Source organism: Manis javanica, chromosome 12 (genome assembly GCF_040802235.1).
Source record: "Manis javanica isolate MJ-LG chromosome 12, MJ_LKY, whole genome shotgun sequence".
NCBI classification, from domain to species: domain Eukaryota; kingdom Metazoa; phylum Chordata; class Mammalia; order Pholidota; family Manidae; genus Manis; species Manis javanica.
The window spans coordinates 63,591,887-63,607,501 of NC_133167.1; the positions used below are offsets into that span (position 1 = coordinate 63,591,887).

Consider the following 15,615-nt stretch of genomic DNA (forward strand, 5'->3'; position numbering starts at 1 on the left):
AAAACAACAGCAAAAATGAGCAAGTGGGACTACATTAAGCTGAAAAGCTTCTGTACAGCGAAAGACACCATCAATAGAACAAAAAGGAACCCAACAGTATGGGAGAATATATTTGTAAATGACAGATCTGATAAAGGGTTAACGTCCAAAATATATAAAGAGCTCACATGCCTCAACAAACAAAAAACAAATAATCCAATTAAAAAATGGGCAGAGGAACTGAACAGTTATCCAAAAAAGAAATATAGATGGCCAACAGACACATGAAACGATGCTCCACATCACTAATTACCAGAGAAATGCAAATTAAAACTACAATGAGATATCACCTCACACCAGTAAGGATGGCTGCCATCCAAAAGACAAACAACAACAAATGTTGGCTGGGCTGTGGAAAAAGCAGAACCCTCCCACACTGCTGGTGGGAATGTAAATTAGTTCAACCATTGTGGAAAGCAGTATGGAGGTGCATCAAAATGCTCAAAACAGACCTACCATTTGACCCAGGAATTCCACTCCTAGGAATTTACCCTAAGAACACAGTAATCAAGTTTGAGAAAGACAGATGTACCCCTATGTTTATTGCAGCACTATTTACAATAGCCAGGAATTGGAAGCAACCTAAATGTCCATCAGTAGATGAATGGATAAAGAAGGTGTGGTACATATACACAATGGAATACTACTCAGCCATAAGAAAAGGGAAAATCCTACCATTGGCAGCAACATGGATGGAGCTGGAGGGTATTATGCTCAGTGAAATAAGCCAAGCAGAGAAAGAGAAATACCAAATGATTTCAATCATATGTGGAGTATAAGAACAAAGGAAAAACTGAAGGAGCAAAACACCAGTGGAATTACAGAACCCAAAAATGGACTAACAGGTACCAAAGGGAAAGGGACTGGGGAGGAAGGGTGGGTAGGGAGGGATAAAGGGGGGGGGAAGAAGAAGAGGGACATTAAGATTAGCATGCATAGGGGGGGTTGGGAGAACAGGGAAAGCTATACAACACAGAGAAGACAAGTAGTGATTCTACAACATTTTGCTATGCTGATGGACAGTGACTGTAATGTGGTTTATAGAGGGGACTTGGTATAGGGGAGAGCCTAGTAAACATAGTATTCTTCATGTAAGTGTAGATTAAAGATTAAAAAAAAAAGAAAGAAAGAAAGAAAGAAAAGGGGGATTACTCCTTGATAGGATAAAACTAATGGTAAATCAGAGACTAACGCATGCTTTAAATATCCTTAATTTTGATCACCTAAAGGGTGTCAGATGATCGGCTATGGAGGTACACTTTTCTGATAATATTCATTTCTCTTAATAAAAAAAAAGCAGTTCCTGTGTGGTGACCTCCAATGAGTTCTACACAATGGTATAAAGGGCATATCAAAGTGTGGGCAAAGGGTCTGTTTGTTTTTATACAGAAGATCAAAGCCTAATTTGGCTACCCAGGAAATGAACTAAGATACGATATGAAGAAGAACTTCCAACATCAGCACTCTCTGGAAGACTCATACCAGAAGATGATCATCAAAAAACCTCAACAAAGATCCAGATGATGCTGCAGTTGTAGCTGCATTCATCCCACCATTTCCTGGACTTGCCATTGGAATGAAGAAGGAGATATCTAAGCTGGCCTGTGCATACAGTAAAACAACAAATTTGACTGTTAGAACTCAACCAAGAATTAGGAGAAGTGCAAGTTGTAGTGCTCCAAAATCTTACAACTACAGACTATCTACTGTTAAAAGAACATATGGGATGTGAACAGTTCCCAGGAATGGGTTGTTTTAATTTGTCTGATTTCCCTCAGACTGTTCAGGTACAGTTGGACAATATCCATTATATCATAGACAAATTTTCACAAATGCCTAGGGTGCCTAACTGGTTTTCTTGGCTTCACTGGAGATGGCTGGTAATTATAGATCTGCTTTGGTTATGTAACTGTATTCCTATTATGTTAATGTGTGTGCACAATTTATTAGTAGTTTAAAACCTATACATGCTTAAGTTACTCTACAAGTAGTTATGTCAAAGAAATAATCAATCTTCCCATGTTTTCTTCCATCTGCTACCTCTATAGCTTTTCTTCTTCCTTCCTAATTACAACCCTTAAATAGAATTCGTGCCTCATATCGAATTCACCAAGTATCATAATTCCTCCAAGTGGTAAGGATACCTCAAGACAAATGCTGGGCATAGAAGCCACAGGGCATAAATCTGCAAAGAAGTAAAAAGCTAACCTTTTCAAACAATATGGCTTCTCTCTCACTTACCAACTTTACATCTCCCTGTATGGCCCCGGAAGATGACTGGTTAGCCAGAGACGGGTAAGATTCCTCAAGGGAGGAACAACCTAAGACAGGCACAGTCGCAGGGGGGCCATCAGGTGAGAAATTGGGGATCAACAGTGGTGAAGCTTAGAACCTCACCCCTCCTGTTTGGAGAGAAATCTTCTACATCCCTGGATGTTTTATTGCCCTTGTCTAGCTTGGATTAACGCATAGTCTACAGGCACACACCTGATCATCTACAATTGCTCTCTCACAACACTAAACTATGTTTTCTACCTTTATCTTGCATCTACCTACCACCTCAGCATTTTATTTAAAATAATAATAATAATAATAATAATAATAATAAAGGGAGAAATGTGGGATCCACCTATAAATCAAGTATAAAAATTAAACGTATATTCATATTTTACCTGATTGTTTATAGTTCATAATGCGTGATCAAAACCAAAAGTTTCTGTGATGACTGCCCTTGTACTGTTCACCATGTAAGAACTTATTCACTATGTAAGAATTTGTTCACCATGTAAGAACTTGTTCATTATACTTCAGAAGATTGGAGACTGATGAAAATTAGGCTTGAGATGGATTAATGATTGTGCATTGAGCATTGACTCCCCTATACAGAATTTTATTGTTGTTAACAACCATTTGATCAATAAATATGAGAGATGCCCTCTCAAAAAAATAAAAATTAAAAAAAAATTAAACTATCTACATGCTGCTTACAAGAGACTCATTTCAAACCCAAAGATATACACTGTCTAAAAGCCAAGGGATGGAAAAATATATTTCAAGCAAATAATAGGAAGAAAAAGCAGGAGCAGCAGTACGTCTATGAGACAAAATAGACTTCAAATGAAAGAAACTAATAAGAGACATTACATAATGATAAAGGGGTCAGTCCAACAAGAGGATATAACCATTACAAATATCTATGCACCCGACATAGGAGCACCTAAATATGTAAAACAAACACTAACAGATTTAAAGGGGAAAATAAAATGCAACACTTTCATTTTAGGAGACTTTAACACACCACTCACATCAAAGGACAGATCAAGGAGACAGAAAATATGTAAGGAGACACAGGCACTGAACAATACATTAGAACACATGGACCTAACAGACATCTACAGAACACTCCACCCAAAAGCAGCAAGATACACATTCTTCTCGAGTGTACATGGAATGTTTTTCAGAATATATTATATATAAGGCCATAAAAAGGGACTCAATAAATTCAAAAAGACTGAAATTATAGCAACAAGCTTCTGAGACCACAATGGTATGAAACTACAAAAAGATTATGCAAAGAAAATAAAAAAGCCTACAAACACATGGTGGCTTAACAACATGCTCCTAAATAATCAATGGATCAATAACCAAATAAAAACAGACATAGCGCAACATATGGAGACATATGAAAACAACAACTCAATACCCCAAAACCTGTGGGATACAGCAAAGGCACTTCTAAGAGGAAAGTATGTAGCAATACAGGCTTATTTGAGGAAACGAGAAAAATCTCAAATAAACATTCTAAATTCACAATTAATGAATCTAGAAAAGAACAACAAATGGGACCCAAAGTCAGTAGAAGGAGGGACACAATGAAGATCAAAACAGAAATAAATAATAGTGAGAAGAATAAAACAATACGAAGAATCAATGAAACCAGGAGCTGGTTCTTTGAGAAAATTAGAAAATAGACAAATCCCTAGCCAGACTCATCAAGAAGAAAAGAGAGTGTACACACATAAACAGAATCAAATGAAAAAGGAAAAATCACAACAGACATCATGGAAACACAAAGAATTATTAGAGACTACAATGTAAAATAATATGCCAATAAACTGGACAACCAAGAAGAAATGGACAACTTTCTAAAAAATTAAAGCCTTCCAAGACTGACCCAGGAAGAAACAGAAAAGCTGAACAGACCAATTACCAGCCTTGAAATCAAACTGGTAATCAAAAAATTACCTAAGAACAAAATCCCTATCCCAATGGCTTCACAGCTGAATTTTATCAAACATTTAAAGAGCTAATACCCATTCTTATTAAAGTATTCCAAAATGTAGAAGAGAAGAGAATATGTCCAAAGTCATTCTATGAGGCCAGCATCACTCTAATACTAAAACCAGACAAAGACACCACAAAAAAAGAAAATTCTAGACCAATGTCCCTGATGAACATTGATGCAAAAATCCTCAACAAAATATTAGCAAATCAAATCCAAAAATACAATAAAAAGATCATCCATCATGACCAAGTAGGATTTTTCCAGGGATGCAAGGATGGTACAATATTTGAAAATCAATCAATATCATGCACTTTATCAACAAAAGGGACAAAAATCACATGACCATATTAATACATGTTGAAAAGGCATTTTACAAAATTCAACATCCAAACATGATAAAAACTCTCAAAAAAATGGGTATAGGATAAGGACCTCAACATAATAAAGGCTATATATCACAAACCCACAGCCAACATCATACTTAACAGCCAAAAGCTGAAAGCTTTTCCTCTAAGATTGGAAACAACACAGGGATACCCACTCTCCCCACTGTTATTCAACATAATATTGGAGGTCCTAAAGACAGCAATCAGAGAACACAAAGAGATAAAAGCATCCAAACTGGTAAGGAAGAAGTTAAACTGTAACTGTTTGCAGACAACATGATATACATAGAAAACCCTAGGGACTCTACCCAAAAGCTATTATAAGTAATAACTGAATTCAGCAAAGTTGCAGGATACAAAATTAATGCACAGATATCTGTTGCACGCCTATATATTAACAATGAATTAGGAGAAAGAGAAATTGGGAAAATAACTCTATTTACAATTGCATCAAAAGGAATAAAATATCACATGCATGAGAGAAATTAAAGACACCAATAAATGGAAATCTATCCTGTGCTCATGGATAGGAAGAATTAATATCGTCAAAATGGATATCCCATCCAAAGTAATTTACAGATTCAATGCAATTCCTATCAAAATACCGACAGCATTCTTCAAATGAACTAGAATGAATAGCTCTAAAATTTATATGGATCCACAGAAGATACTGAATAGCCAAAGCAATCCTGAGAAGGAAAATTTAACCTGGGAAGATAATGCTCCCCATCATCAAGCTCTACTACAAATACACAGTAATCAAAACAATCTGGTACTGGTACAAGAATAGACCACTAGATTAGTGGAACAAAATAGAGAACCCAGATATAAAGCCACACATATATGGTCAATTAATATTTGATAAAGAAGCCATGAATATACAAGGGGGAAAAGCAGCCTCTTCAACAACTGGTGCTAGAAAAACTGGACAACTACATATAGGAGAATGAAACTGGATTATTGTCCACCTCTATACACAAAAGTAAACTTGAAATGGATCCAAGACCTGAATGTGTCTTACCAATGGGTTTCAGCCCCCAGCAAGTTCGCTGTGGATTCAGTGTGACTGAAGAAATGACAGTAGAACATTTCTTTGGGGTGAAAGGGTTTATTACCCAGCTTGTTCTCCTGGCAGTAGGTCGAGCACTAGCGTCTCTGCCTCCACCCAGAGCACTGGGCCAAGCTCTCTATATAGTGCAATAATAGTTCATTGCGTACCAGAGTGGAAGCAGTAGCTTAGCAACAGGCCAGTTACAACATCAAGTGATTTAAGTTCAGTGAGGATCCTGGCCACAGGAACCCCAACTTCCCCACACTCCACCCCTCCAATATTGTTGTCTTACAATTTACATGCTCTCAATCTTCCACAATGGTCCCTGTGCGAGAAAGCTGGAGCACTGTAACCAGATTCCACAACATCAACAGAGGATAACAACAACTTAGAGATAATAAAAAAAATTAAGATACAACAAGATTTTGATAGAGGTAACAAAAATTATAACAATCCTCAAGCCAGAGGAGGTTCCTAATCCACAAACACCTTAGGGGTGATAAGACACATTTTAATGACACCAACATAGGCAAATCTTACCCATCAGGTAGGATGCATGCAAGAGAGTGGTCCTGTGATAGGACTGTAGCAGGAAGGGGGTCCCTTCCAGGTCTAGTATACCATACTTTTAGCCCTTTCCCCATGGGGTTTATTGAAGGGTCTATATATAGTGCTACTAGAGGTGCATGCACTGGCAATAATGATAAAACAAAACTCCTCAGTAAGATGCTCCTACCTTCTGGCCATTCAGGATATACTACTGTGACCTTTGGGGGGCACTCTGCTGTTATTCCAGGAATATGGAGGAGGCTAGCTTCCAGGCCTTGTCCCCAAGGTGCCAGGAGAGCCAGCCATCGTTGGTCCATGTGTCAAAAGATCCAAGGCCACGTCCACTCAATGGAGTCTCTGGGGTTCAGTGTAGTTGGTGCTGGCAGCAAGATGTTATTCTGGTGGCTGAACCTGAGCTTCAGTGATTCTTCCTTGGTTTGTACTTGCAGTTGTATAGGGGAGGCAGCATGATGTGTTAACATGTCTACGGGGCTCAGGGCTCCCTTTTGGGGTCTCTCGTTCAAACGCTGAAGTACGGTCCGTAAACGGACTGACCAACCCTGCAGACTATTGGTATCTGACTTTAGTCTGGATTTTAACAAGCCTTGTGCCTATCATGCCTACTGTGGTAGGATTGTATGGCACATGAAACTTCCATTTGATTCCCAGGTGTTGCACCCATTCTTGCAGTGTATGTCCAGTAAAACGGGTGCCCCGATCACTCTCAATTACCAGTGGTTGGCCATAGGCATCAAAGAGATGCTCCAAGCCTCTTGGTCGTCTACTGGTATGCACAATGGGTAGAAAAAGCAACTAGATGTCCAGTAGCTGTGTTCACACAAATCATGGCATACCAATATCCTCTGACACAGGTAGAGGCCCAGTATAGTCTATCTGCCACCTGATGAGGGATATAGGCCCCTTAGCTATTGTCCCATGTTGCTGTGGAACTCAGTTTAAGTCCCTTTTGGAGCACATCATGCACTCCTGCCAGGCTCTACTAACTTCTTCAAAGGTCAAAGGCAAGCTCCACTGATGGGCTACAGCCCACATTGTCTTTTGCCCCACATGCAACAAATGCTGATGTAACCACTGGGCTACATCAGAGGCAGGCTTTCCTTCTAACCAAAGTATCAGGGCCAATTTACCTGCCTCATCATTTCTTAGGGATGCTAGTGGCAAATGACCTGTCACACAGTATACTGTAATTATTTCAGTCTGACCACAGGCCCATAAATCTTGCCACAATTCTTGCCCCCGAAGGGTTCAGTGAGCAACCAGCTACTTGGCATGGTACCAGGTTGGTAGCCACAGGGTCAAGACCCGATAGACAGCCCAGCTGTCAGTGCAGGCAACTATAGGGGAGGGCTCCTGGCTGATCACAAGTCACACGTGGCCCACAACTCTGCCCATTAGCTGCTCTTCCCTTCACCATCTTCCATCCATATTGTCTTAGTCTTAGGATGGAAAGCTATGGCCCTCCACTTTGGGGGCTGCCCAGGGATGGAGCCATCTGTGTACCAAGCATCTTCAGGTATAGGGGCTCTTCCCTCCCAACAGGGACTCTCTGCTACTAATGGTTCAAAAGCAAGTTCTTCCTACTTTTCACTAGAGTATGTCACAGGCCCCAATAAGTGTTAGAGTTCTTCACTAAAGCAGCTACTAGAGAGGGCACTGCACTGCTGGAGGTAAGTACCCCAATTGTCCACAGTGGGTGTTTGTGCCACACCACTCTTTGGCTTTTGGGTCCACTCGCGTACCCACCACAAGATGTGATAGGTGGTTATTACCTTTATTGGGGCCATTCCAGTGATGGGTTCTATGGCCAACAAGGCGTGATACATGGCAGCCAGTTGTTTTACTATCAAAGTGTATCGTATCTCTGTCCCTTTCCAGAGTTGTGACCAGAATCCAACAGGTTGTTGAGCTCATTCAAGCTGCTGCAAGAGACCCCAGCCATAACCGTCTTCAGTCACATGAACATCTGGCTCACAGGGACTTGATGGGTCTATCACACTCAAGGCCTGCACAGCCTTGAGTGCCCATTTTGCTGTAGTAAAGGCAGATGCACATGTCTCATTCCAGTCCCACCTGACACCCTTTCATACCAAATGGTATAGGGCTTCAGAATTTGTGTCAAGTGAGGGATAAACACTCTCCAGTAGCCTAGAGGACCCAGAAACTCCCATAGCAATGCTACAGTTGTAGGGGTAGGAAAAGTCTGGACTTTATCTATAACTGCTTCTGGTATAACTTTGGTTTTACCCAACCAGACGACCCCCAAGAATTTGACAGACAAACCAGGTCCCTGAACCTTGGTGCTGTTCACAGTCCATCCTTTCTCCTGTAAATGTTGCAGCAGTCTAGGTGCTGCACCTTCTAGATCTGAAAGAGAATCGGATGTGAGCATGACATCATCAATATAATGGTACAGCTGCACCGTTGGTGGTTTCTCCCATGTACCCAAGTCCTGGGCTACAAGTCCATGACAGATGGTGGGGCTGTGGAGTATCCCTGTGGAAGGACAGTGAAAGGCCATCGCCATCCTTCCCACATGAAGGCAAACTGTTCCTGACTTTCCCGCTCAATGTCAATAGAAAAGAAGGCATTAGCAAAATCTACCACATAACGATATGTTCCTAGTTCATGGCTTAGGGTATCCATCAAGCCTGCAATAGAGGGGACAGCAGCATGCAAAGGGGGTATACTTTATTCAGTTCTCTGTAATCCACAGTCATACACCAGGAACCATCTGGCTTTTTTACTGGCCACACTGGGGAATTGAAAGGACTATGGGTGGGCTTTATAATAACCCTTTTCCAGTTCCTGGAGAGTTTCTTCAATCTCTTTATGCCCTCCAGGCATTTTGCATTGTTTGGTATTAGTCACCCTCAGAGGCACAGGCAAAGCTATGGGTGGGTGCCTAACATGTCCCCTCAGAACTGCCTTCACCACACGTACTCTCAGTCTGAATCACCTGCAGTGGTCTGCAACCATAGACCCTGCAGGATATCAATCCTCAAAATGTACTCCCCAAAATATGTATAGTAGATACATACACGGTATACTCTTTTGGGGGTAGATGCCCTATTCTCAAAGGGATTTGGGCTTTTTTGACTCTGAGAGCCTTACCCCAGTATCCATCTATGATGGTGGGGGTCCCAGGGAACCACTCAGGGTTACCATGAATCAGTGAACATTCAGCCCCTGTGTCCACCAGAGCCACCAGAGTATGTCCACTGGGGACCAATGCATAGCTATTTGAACATGTGGCCTCTGGTCCCCCCGAGTTCCTCAGGGTAGATACCTCGACCTTCTCCTCAGCCAAACTGTGTTCCCCAATCATCTTCCTGTGTGGGCTCAAGTGAGGTTGGCTCACTCTCCAGCAAGAAGTCTTGCAAACACACAGGCCAGACTTGTGGCTCTGTCTCTGACCTCTGCCTCTTTGATCTTAATGGCTGGAACTGATACTCTGGTTTCAGTTGTTGCTGTAGCTCTTCTAAGATACTATCTGACTTCCCATCTCATTTCTTTCCATCTGCTCCTGCCCATATTAAATCACCCAAATATCTGGGTCCTCATAACCCTCACAAGGGCCCTTTAAAATTCTTCTTGGGAGTAGCAGACCTTATTTCTTTCCATGTTCTCATTGCTTCAGCCTTTCCTAAGTCTGCTACTGTATGCATCACCTTGTTTATGGGCTGCCCTAAGTGAGGGGAAAGAATGGCCACTAGAGACCCAGAGAGGGATGTGGGAGTCATCTGAAGCACAATATTTCCCATCCCAGTAGTGAAAGTCTCTTCATCTGGGCCATTATTCTCTGGAGTATAGACGGCATTTCTTATGCCTAGCTCCCGTAGCACCTGTTGGAGCTCAGCATATGTCTGCCATCTAACAGGAGAGGATGGTAGATCACCCGGATTGGGTCACAGCATGAAGTGCAGACATAAGCCAATCAAAGAGGAAGTGACTCCCTGGGGTCTGATGTGCACTTTGTAATCACTGCCTCAAGTTGGGCTGAACCATCAAGAAAGCCAGCTTTCCCATCTCTGATCCCGACAGAACAACTCCATCCACCCCAAAGTCCCACAGACACAGAAGCCAAGCTGATATTGACTCCAAGGGCTTCTGCCTAAACCAGGAGCCCAAGTTCACCAGCTCAGCCTGAGTATAGGGGCTGAGCATAGAGTGCTCCACGACCTGTGGAGGGGGCTGCTCCTCTCCTTGGAGAATATTCAGTTGCTGGGTCTTTATTTTCTTTACAACCACTGGGCAAGCTTTCAAAACAGGAGGGGTCAGTGCCTTCAGCACCACCCCTTCATCCATCCTCAGCTCCTCCATTTCTGGGGCTGATGGCACCTTTCTCTCCCCTTCCCCGAGTGCCTACTCTGCTATAACCTTTACCTTTTCTATTGTGCCTCGCAACAATGCTAGCTCAGTTTTCAGCAGCTCTCTTACCTTCACCTCAATGCTTCACAGCTGATGTTCTCGTGCCACCTCCGCCTGTGCTTCCCTCAGGAGTTCATCTTTTTCCTGGATGGCCTTTTCCTCCTTCAGAGCACCTGGCAGCACTGCTGTCTCATTCTATAAGGAATCTTTTACTTCTTCAACGGCACCTTGCTGCTGGCATTCTCGTGCTGCCTCCTCTTGCATTAATGCCATTTCCTTCTTCAGGGAATCCACAGAAGTTTGCAGCTTGCGTTCTCATGCTGCCATTTCTTGGGTCTTCTTCAGGAGCATGTCCTTCTCTTCTGTAGACTCTTTTAATACTGTGAGAAGCAGCCAACCCACAGTCCTTCTGCCTCACAGGCACTCTGTCTCTCAAAAGACCTACTTACGATACCAAGGGCTATACTTACTGCCTCTGGTATCACCTTCACTTGCCTCCAGTCCTGGGGTGGGGCCCAGTCCTCTAGGAGACAAGCCACCTCAGACCACATACCTACTGGGGGACAATTCACTGTCTCCCCATTCACAGGGGCAGCCTGCTGAAGCACCCCTCCCATAAGGGCAGTCTTTTTCCTTGGTCAACAATGAACCCTGCTGACTTCACGAATTGTCTCGCCAATGTGTTTCAGCCCCCTGCCAGTTCACTATGGATTCAGTGTAACCAGTGAAATGGCAGAATGTTTCTTCGGGGTGAACAAGTTTATTATCTGGCTTGTTCTCCTGGTGGTAGGTTGAGCACTAGCGTCTCTGCCTCTGCCCAGAGCACTGGGCTGAGCTCTCTATATAGTGCAATAATAGCTCATTGCGTATGGGTGTGGAAGCAGTAGCTTAGCAACAAGCCAGTTACACCATCAAGTGGTTTAAGTTCAATGAAGATCCTGGCCATAGGAACCCCAGCTTCCCCACAGTAAGTCATGAAATCATAAAAATCTTTGAAGAAAACACGGAAAAATCTCTTGAATATAAACATGAGCAACTTTTTCCTGAAAACATATCCTTAGGCAAGGGGTAGAAAATAGAAAATGAACAAGTGGGACTACATCAAACTAAAAAGGTCCTGTACAGCAAAGGACACCATCAGTAGAACAAAAAGGCATCCTACAGTATGGGAGAATATATTTGTAAATGATTTATTTGATAAGGGGTTAACATCCAAAATATAAAAAGAATGCACATGCCTCAACACCCAAAAAACAAATAACCCAATTAAAAAATGAGCAGAGGATCTGAACAGACACTTCTCCAAAAAAGAAACATGGATGGCTAACAGGTACATGAAAAGATGTTCCACATTGCTAATCATCAGAGAAATGCAAATTAAAACCACAATGAGATATCACCTCATACCAGTTAGGATGGCCAACATCCAAACAACAGGCAACAACAAATGCTGGCGAGAAGCAGAGAAAGGGGAACCCTCCTACACTGCTAGTAGGAATGTCAACTAGCTCAACCATTGTGGAAAGCAAAATATAGAGGTTCCTTAAAAAACTAAACATAGAAATACCATTTGACCCAGGAATTCCACTCCTAGGAATTTACCCAAAGAAAATAAGATCCCTGAGTCGAAAAGACATATGCACCTGTATGTTTACTGCTGCACTATTTACAATAGCCAAGATATGGAAGCAACCTAAGTGTCCATCAGTAGATGAATGGATAAAGAAGAAGTGGTACAGCTCTTTGAAGAAGACGCGGTAGACGCTGTAGTGGGTCTCTGCTTCGCCCGCTCCTGCTCCTGACTCACTGCTGTTCACTCTTGCCGAGGAACAAGTCGGTCAGGAAGCTGCGCCGCAGCCATGGCTTTTAAAGGTACTAGAAAGACACCCATGGAACCGGAGGTGGCGATTCACTTAATTAGAATTACTCTGACTAGCCGCAACGTAAAGTCTTTGGAGAAGGTATGCACTGACTTGATAAGAGGTGCAAAGGAAAAGAACCTCAAAGCGAAAGGACCGGTTTGGATGCCTACCAAGACTGAGAATCACTACAAGAAAAACAGCTTGTGGTGAAGGTTCGAAGACTTGTGAGGGGGCCTGGGAGGATCCACAAGCGTCTCATTGACTTGCACAATCCTTCTGAGATTGTAAAGCAGATTACTTCCATCAGTATTGAGCCAGGAGTCGAGGTTGAAGTCACCATTGCAAATGCTTAAATCAACCTTTTTAATAAATTGGTTATCAGTTAAAAAAAAAAAGAAGTGGTATAAGCACACAATGAAATATTATTCAGCCATAAAGAGAAAAGAAATCTTACCATTGTGAAATAAGCCAGGTGGAGAGAGACAAATAACAAATGACTTTCATTTATGGAGTGTAACAACAAAGAAAAACTGACAGAACAAGACAGCAGCAGACTCACAGACACTGAGAAGGGACTAGTGTTTACCAAGGGGAGGGAAAAGGGGATTAAGGGACACTATAATTCGCAACCACAATATAGGTGGGTCTCACTAGTACAGCACTGAGAAGACCAGCATGACTCTATAGCATCTTACTATAGACAGTGACTGCAGTAGAGAGCCTGAGGACTTGATAATATGGGTGAATCTTGAAAGCACAGTGTTGCTTATGGGAAACCATCGCAACACTGTATATCAATGATACTTTAATAAAGAAATTTTAAAAATTAAAAAAATAAAAGTAACTACACATGAATTTTATGTATTTCCCTTACAGTATAGTACAGTGCTAGGAGCCCAGACTCTTGAGTCAGATTGCCTATGTTCAAATTCCAGCAAATTGTGTGATCCTGTGCAAGTTCCTTAACCAGCCTACAATCCACTTTTCTCTACTGTAAAATGAGGATAAAGAGTTATTGTAAGGGTTGTAAATTGCTATTGTAAATAGCTAATAATAAATAATAGCACTTATCTCCTACTACAATTATAATGACCACAACTCTTCCTATTATTATTATTGTTACTTATACCATACCAAAGACAGTGTTGAAGGTGAACTCTAAGGAAACCAGTTCTAAATGCAGAATTGACACGGGGTGGTGCAAAAGATGGGAAGAAAACACTGAAGACTTAATTCAAATGGTGGTGGTGAGGGTTGAGGGTAGGAAACTCTGGAATTCTAGAGTAGTGCAGTGGAATCCCTACAGAGGTGTTGGAATTCAGCTTTGGTAAAGTCTTAAAGAGCAGTGCTCCTGTTTTCATGAAATTAAAAAACAAAACTTGAATTAGCAAAAAAAAAAAAGAAAAAGAAAAAATTACTTAGATTTGGGGATCAGTGTATTTGGTTTGCAGAACGAACAAATCAGAAGACATTTTTAGTGTCTTTTTCATACTTTTTTTTAAAAAACACCTTCCAGGGGTTTCTTGGGGAAAAGAGGAGATTCATCCAATTCACCTATGCCCTCTGGGAAGCCAAACGCTAGCTTTGTAATTACACTGCGTGTTAATTTAAACGCTACAGGGCACACTGTAATTTGAGTAGTCAGAAGACCACGATATCTTGGTTTTGGAAATCTCGAATCAATTTTGTCATCTCATAGAAAGAAGGCTTAAGACTGATGTTAGAAGCGACCCACTGCACAAGCCCATCATTTTACAGATGAAAACAAGGCTCAGGGAGGTTAAATGATATGTCCAAATTCTATCGAAATTTTTTATGACCAAGCAAGCTGTGTCTAGAGAGTAACGACGTCCTGACTACAGCCAGTGAATGCTCGCTCCTACAGGCCATTAAGACGTTTACAAAAAAAAAAAAAAAAAGTAAAAAGAAAAAGTAAAAAAAAAAGTTTAGAAAGGATAGGGGAGCCCGAGGGAAGTTGCCGAAGCCCTGGGCTGGAAGATGACTGTTTTGTTTGGGGGCCTGGGAGGGGGCTGTTGGCGCGTGCAAACCGGCACGCGGCAGATCGAGACCAGGCGGAACTCCCAGGTCTCAACTCACAGGCAAACGGACGCAAACGCTGTGTATGTACCCTGCCTCCAGGCCAGACTGCAGCCAGGGGAGCAAGAGCGAGGCGCGTCTCCCGCCGTGCGGATCCTACCTTCTCGCGCTCCGCCTCGGTAGCCGTGGGCCCCAGAGCCCGAACCTGAGGTGGGCAGACGTTTGAGGGTCAGGAGCAGGGCCTGGGGGAGTCCGGAGTGAGGGCTGGGTCCGGCTGCACGCGGGTACTCGAAGTCGCCTCGTCGCCTCTGCCCGCCGGCGGCAGTCTCACGCTGACCACCCGCGGGCAGACACCCGAGGCTCAGCTCGCGGTAGGCGTCGGGTGGGGATCCCGTAGCCGCAGCCGCCGCGTCGCCAAGGAGACGAGACCGCGCGCGACCCGAGCCGGGACTGCGGCGGGGGGAGAGGCGGAAGGGCCGAGGGGCGGGGTCAGGGGCCAGGGGGCGGGGCGGGGGAGGATAGCGACACACCCAAGTCCAGGGGTTTCTGCTGCGCCCGAAATTGGGTGCACAAACCTTCAAACGCATGTCTGCCGTCGCACCGTCTGCTTTGAGAAGGGCGGAAGGGAGGGAGATGGGAATGTTGTTGTCCATACCTGATCATACTCTTAGCGGGGAGAGGGGAAAAGGCGCGGTGGCCTAGTTTGTGTTTTAAACTTGTGGAGTAAAAGAAGTACGGAGCCGGGCGAGAGGGTTGTTCCTGCGTATATAAACACGTCCTGCAGGGCCTGGACCCCAACCTAGGCTGCCCCGAGAAGACTGTGTGTTTCCTGTGGCTCTCTGGGCGCCAGCTTCCCCCGAGAGCAGACTCGAGGGACTAGAAGCAGGCACCTCCCAGCCCGCTAGATGCGGCCCGGTCCCGGGATGTGTGATCGGCCTCGGCTTTCCTGCTGGAATAGCTGCTTTGGTCACAGTAGGGGAAAGGGGAGCATTTCTGTCAGAAAATTCCAAGTGTCCC

General features: G+C 43.2%; 1 protein-coding gene and 1 pseudogene across 3 annotated transcripts in view; one reads left to right on the top strand and one right to left on the bottom strand.

Annotated features, from left to right (window-relative positions):
• The window catches only part of ERICH2 (glutamate rich 2), an 87,733-nt gene extending 72,662 nt beyond the window's left edge, over positions 1-15,071 (bottom strand). For all 3 annotated transcript variants that reach the window (XM_073218705.1, XM_073218706.1, XM_017666338.3), the window contains exon 1: positions 14,759-15,071. The gene's annotated coding sequence lies outside the window, so the exon portion shown is untranslated. The remainder of the gene's footprint in view (positions 1-14,758) is intronic.
• LOC108400772 (small ribosomal subunit protein uS10-like) lies at positions 12,388-12,959 on the top strand (annotated as a pseudogene).
• Positions 15,072-15,615: the final 544 nt, after the last annotated feature.